At 52.0% G+C, this 6,275-nt stretch overlaps 1 pseudogene; it reads left to right on the top strand.

The window, feature by feature from the left end:
* Positions 1–1,110: 1,110 nt before the first annotated feature.
* LOC133749277 (lysosomal alpha-mannosidase-like) overlaps positions 1,111–6,275 on the top strand; it is a 54,100-nt pseudogene continuing 48,935 nt past the window's right edge.

Here is a 6,275-nt window from a genome sequence, read left to right as displayed (position 1 = left end):
GGGAGTCACTGTGCACCTGCTCCCCGTGTAGGACCTCTGTCCTTCATGTGTTGTACTATGCGAATTAACGGTAAAACTACTACTCAAACAATGATCTATACTTTGTGTGTCTGTGTGGGTGCAGTCTGTTGAAATCTTTACTTAGCATGTACTAAGTTGATCTTCTGTATAGAAGGATAATTGAAAATGAATCGTGATGAAGAATGGGATGGGAGAGGGAGTGGGAGATGGAATGGTGGCAGGTGGGAGGGAGGTTATGAGGGGGAAAGCCACTATAATTCAAAAGTTGTACTTTGGAAATTTATATTTATTAATAAAACTTGAAAAAAAGAAAAAATTTAAAAAATTCTTTTCAGCAGAAAGGAAGTGGGCTTAGTGAGAGGTCCTTAATCATTGGGGATGCGCCCTTGCTACGTAGTTCTCGTGAGAAGGTTCATCTTACACTCTTGAGTGAGACCCTCCCTTGCACAAGCCTCACACTTCCTGAGCCGAGGCTCAACAAGGGCACTTTGTTCCCCAGTGTCCCAGTCCCCATGGGGCAGAACCGCACCCTCATCAAGCCGGTCCCTGAGGGTCCATGAGACACCCTAGGGTCTGTGTCTCTCCACTGCCAGGAGCACCCGGCAACTGCCAAAAAGCTGAGGCCCCTACCCTCAGGGGGCAGAGTCATTTCCGTGCCCCACGGAGTGCCGAGCAGCTAAGGGCGCCCTTGGGCATCCAGCGCCCCGAGGGCAGCACCTGTCCCCTCTTGGCTGGGTTCAGGGACCCAGAGGATTCAACTGTAGACTCAGACCTAGGCGGTGCCTGCGCGAGTGTGACCCCATCCCTCCGGCGCCGATTGGCCAGGCTGCGTTCTGGGGGCGGAGCATTCACCCCGCCACCGCTGGACCCGGGAACCCTCCTGAGGCGGCGGCGGCGGGGGCAGCGGAGCCATGACCGCCCTCGGTCGTGCTTCGGGGGCCCACGCCGGCGGCGGGATTCACGCGCGCGGGAGCAGAAGCCGGCCAGCGGAAGCCCTGAGGAGGGTCCACGGGTGTGGACGGGTCCGATCCGGGGGTGCCTCCGTGGGGCGGCGGGTCCCACAAGGGATCCGAATGCGTGCGGGCTGCCATGGTGGAGGAGGTCCCCGCCTCCCCGGGTCCCCGGGCCGCTGGCCTGAGCTGTGGGAGCCCCATGAGGGCGGTGTGGGGGCGGCGGGGGCGCTCAGAGAGAACCGGGGCTGTGGACGCCGCCTCCCTGAAGTCCACCCTGGCTCCTCCACTTACTGTGCCCAGGTCACTGCCCTCTGTGTGCCCCAGGACGCCCGCAGGTCAGCTGTGTGTGGGGAGGAACGCACCTCAGCCAGGGCGCTGATGATTTTCCCAGGGCGAGAGGGAGAGCCACGCTGGGGGGCTGTGCGGGGTGGGAGCTGTGCGTGTGAGCACCACGATGCGTGCGTCCTGCTTGGGAGGGCCTGGCCTCCTCTGGACACAGTAAGGCTCAGGTCGGGGCCTCCCCACCGCACCCCAGTGTCCATCATGCTGTCCACTGAGCCAGGCCCTTCCCCCACTCCACCTCTTTGCCCTGGGGGTACTGACGTGTGTGTGTGTGTGTTGGGTCCCTGCGTAGACATGCCCCATGGTGCAGCCAGACATGCTGAACATTCACCTGCTGGCCCACACACATGATGACGTGGGCTGGATCAAGACAGTGGACCAGTACTACTATGGGGGTAAGTACTCGGTGGATGTGGCCCCAGACACCCATTGTGGGTCTCTAACCCCTTCTGAGCCCTGGACAGCAGAGTGTGGGCAATGCCTAGCATGGGCTCCTGTGTGGAGGAGGGTCCCCCTGGCTCTCCTGGTCCCTGAGTGCCCGACCCTGTGTCCACAGCTCAGAATGAGCTCCACCACGGGGCCGTGAAGAACATCCTGGACTCGATCATTTCCGCCCTGCGGGCAGAGCCCAGCCGCAGGTTCGTGTATGTGGAGATGGCCTTCTTCTCCCGTTGGTGGCACCAGCAGACGAACGCAACCCAGCAAGCCGTGCGGGAGCTGGTGCGCCAGGGTGAGCCTGCCCCAAGGACGGGGAAATGGAAGCCCAGCTCAGCTTCCTCCTGTAACCCTGGCTTCTGAGACAGGGAGTGAACACTTTTCTCCTCTCATCCCAGCACCACTCTCCCTTGTCTGGCTCCCAGCCTTTGACCCCAACCTTGCCCCTCCCGCGCAGGGCGCCTGGAGTTTGCCAACGGTGGCTGTGTGATGAACGACGAGGCGGCCGCCCACTATGGCGCCATCGTGGACCAGATGACGCTGGGGCTGCGTTTCCTGCAGGACACGTTCGGCGATGACGGGCGCCCCCGTGTGGCCTGGCACATCGACCCCTTTGGGCACTCTCGGGAACAGGCTTTGCTCTTTGCGCAGGTGCTATGTGGTCCTCTTTTAGGTCCACCACTTCACTCGCTCTCACTCCTCCCTTGGTCATTTAAGTCCCGCCTTTTTCCTGCCATCTCCCTTGGGCCAGTCTTGGCCTAATGAAACTCCACCCTTTGGGCTATTTGTAAGTCCTGGCACTTCTCAATCCAAGTCTGACCGGGATTCAGTAGCTCCACCCCTCAATACCTCATCCCCTTTTCTCACATCTCTGTCTCCTCCCCACGATGAGTGACAGGTGGAGGGCTTGGCTGCTTTAAAACCAGCTCCATTCCCAGAGTTCTGACATCAACCACCCTGACTGTGGAGGTGGGAGCCTTCCTTGTGGCATTGATATTGCTGGGCAGGTGGTGATGGATTCTGACATTGATCCCGCCTCCTCCCAGAGGTCAGGTGGTGTGCTTTGACTCTTCCCAAAGCTCTTATTTATTTTTATTTTAAAAAAAATTTTAGAACTTTTTAAAATCTGGAAACCTTATATTTAAGGTATAGAAACTCATGCATTTCATACATACAAATTTAGGAACATGGTGCTTCTTCCCACCCTACCCTCCCTCCTACCTGCACTCCCACCCTTCTTCTTCCTCCCTCTTCTATTCCCATTTTTATTTTTTACTATAATCTATTTTCAACTATCTTTATATGCGTAAGACTAACCCTACACTAAGTAGAGTTCAACAAATAATGTATATATTTAAAAACTGTGTTTTCAACAGTCAAGAAAAGGGCTGTTCAAAGTCATCACATCTCAAATTGTCAATTTCATTTCACTTCTACAGATTGCCTTTTAGGTACTCTCCAAGTTACCATAGATTAGGGAGAACATATGGTATTTATCTTTTGGGGACTGGCTTATTTCACTAAGTATAATAGTTTCTAGTTAAATTCATTTGTTGCAAATGACAAGATTTCATTTTTTCCCACTATGTTGTACTTCATAGTGTACATACACCATAGTTCGTTTTTAAAGAAGATTTTTTTACTTGAAAGGGTTACAGAGAGAGAGAGAGAGGCCTTCCATCACTCCCAAAATGACTGTAATGGATGGAGCTGAGCTGAAGAAGCTGGAGCCTCCTCTGGGTCTCCCATGTGGGTGCAGGGGTCCAAGGACTTAGGCCATCCTCCACTGCTTTCCCAGATGCATTAGCAGGAGGCTGGATCATAAGTGGAGCAGTTGGGACTTCAGCAGGCATCCATATGGGATGCTGGCACTAAGGGCCAGAGCTTTAACATTTGTCATTACAGTGCCAGCCCCCAATATACCATAATTTCTTTATCCAGTCTTCAGTTGATGGACATCTGGGTTGATGAGCTGCAATAAACATAGGGTACAGATAATTCTTTCATATGTTGATTTCATTTCCTTTGGGTAAATTCCCAGGAGTGTGATAACTGGGTTATGTGGTGGGTCTATTTTCACATCACTGAAGAAACTCCATACTGTCTTCCATAATGGTTGTACTAGTTCACATTCCCACCACAGTAAATTAGGGTATCATTTTCCTCACATCCTTACCAGCATTTATTGTTTTTTGACTTTTAGATGGTGTTTTTTTTTTGACAGGCAGAGTGGATAGTGAGAGAGAGAGAGAGAGAGAAAGGTCTTCCTTTTTGCTGTTGGTTCACCCTCCAATGGCCACTGTGGCCGGCGTATCTCGCTAATCCAAAGCCAGGAGCCAGGTGCTTCTCCTGGTCTCCCATGCGGGTGCAGGGCCCAAGGACTTGGGCCATCCTCCACTGCCTCCCCGGGCCATAGCAGAGAGCTGGCCTGGAAGAGGGGCAACCAGGATAGAATCTGGCGCCCCAACCAGGACTAGAACCTGGTGTGCTGGCGCCGCAAGGTGGAGGATTAGCCTGTTAAGCCATGGCGCCGGCCTAGATGGTGGTTTTGACTTGCATTTTCCCGATGGCTAGTAATCCTGAGCAGTTTCTCCATGTATGTTGGCCATTTGATTTTCCTCTCTTGAAAAATGCCTGTTCAAGTCCTTTGCCCGTTTCTTAACTGGATTGTTTATTTTGTTGTTGAGTTTCTTGAACTCTTAATATATTCTGTATATTAATGTTTTATCAGTTGCATTGTTTGCAAATATTTTCTCCCATTCTTTCAGTTGCCTCTTCACTTTGCTGAATGTTTCTTTTGCAGTACAGAAACTTCTCAGCTTGATGTAATCCCATTTGTCAATTTTGACTTTGATTGCCTGTGCCTCTGGGGTCTTTTCCAGGAAAACTTGCCTATGCCAATGTCTTGCAGGGTTTCCCCAATGTTCTCTAATGATTTGATGATATTGGATCATAGATTTAAGTCTTTGATCTGTTTTGAGTGAATTTTTTTGACAGGCAGAGTTAGACAGTGAGAGAGAGACAGAGAGAAAGGTCTTCCTTCCGTTGGTTCACCCCCCAAATGGCTGCTACAGCCTGTGCACTGTGCCGATCCAAAGCCAGGAGCCAAGTGCTTCCTCCTGGTCTCCCATGCAGGTACAGGGCCCAAGCACTTGGGCCATCCTCCACTGCCTTCCCGGGCCACAGCAGAGAGCTGGACTGGAAGAGGAGCAACTGGGACAGAATCCGGCACCCCAACCGAGACTAGAACCTGGGTGCTGGTGCGCCAAGTGGAGGATTAGCCTAGTGAGCCATGACACCAGCTTTGAGTGAATTTTTGTGAAAGGTGTAAGGTAGGGGTCTTGCTTCATACTTCTGCATGCAGAGATCCAGTTTTCCCAGCACCATTTGTTGAAGAGACTGTCCTTGCTCTAGGGATTGGTTTTAGCTCCTTTGTGAATGACAAGTTGGTTGTAGATGCGTGGATTGATTTCTGGAGTTTCTATTCTGTTCCATTGGTCTATCCATCAGTATTTGTGCCAGTATCAGACTGTTTTGATTATAACTGCCCCAATATGTCTTGAAATCTGACACTTGTGAGGTCTCTGGCTTTGTGTTTGTTGTGTAAGATTGGATTGCTTTAGCTATTTGGGGTCTCCTATGCTTCTGTATGAATTTCAACATTGTTGTTTCTAGATCTGAGAACAATGTCATTAGTATTTTAATTGGTATCACATTGAATCTGTAAATTGCTTTTGGTAGTATGGACGTTTTGATGATATTGATTCTTCCAATCCATGAACGTGGAAACATTTTCCATTTTTGTGTGTGTCTTCTTCTATTTCTTTCTTCAGTGTTTTTTTCCAAAGCTTTTAAAGAAACTTGATTTTAGCCCCACTGTCTTCCTGTGCTCTGCCTGCCTCTCCCTAGCCAAGAGGAGCTTGATGGTGGAGGGCTGGGCATTCATTCCTGGTGCCCCCTCCTCCCCACCTCCAGATGGGCTCTGATGGCATCTTCTTTGGGTGTGTGGATTATCAAGATGAAAAGATGCAGAAGAAACAGGAGATGGAGGTGGTGTGGTGGGCCAGCGCCAGCCTGCAGCCCCCAACCTCCAATCTCTTCACAGGTGAGGCTGTGGGGTGAGCTGACCCATCACCCAGGGCCCCAGACTCACGCAGGCCCTGGGCTTAATGTAGTGCTCTGCTGTCAGTGTCTTAAAGAATCTCATTGCAGGCTGGCGCAATGGCTCACTAGGCTAATCCTCCGCCTCGCGGCGCCAGCACACCGGGTTCTAGTCCCGGTTGCGGCACCGATCCTGTCCCGGTGCCCCTCTTCCAGGCCAGCTCTCTGCTGTGGCCAGGGAGTGCAGTGGAGGATGGCCCAAGTGCTTGGGCCCTGCACCCCATGGGAGACCAGGAGAAGCACCTGGCTCCTGCCATCGGATTGGCGTGGTGCACTGGCCGCAGCGCGCCTAACGCGGTGGCCATTGGAGGATGAACCAACGACAAAAAGGAAGACCTTTCTCTCTGTCTCTCTCTCACTGTC

This window comes from Lepus europaeus, chromosome 20 (genome assembly GCF_033115175.1).
Source record: "Lepus europaeus isolate LE1 chromosome 20, mLepTim1.pri, whole genome shotgun sequence".
NCBI lineage: Eukaryota > Metazoa > Chordata > Mammalia > Lagomorpha > Leporidae > Lepus > Lepus europaeus.
The sequence above is the reverse complement of the archived record's forward strand: the minus strand, read 5'-3'. Positions and strand labels throughout refer to the sequence as shown.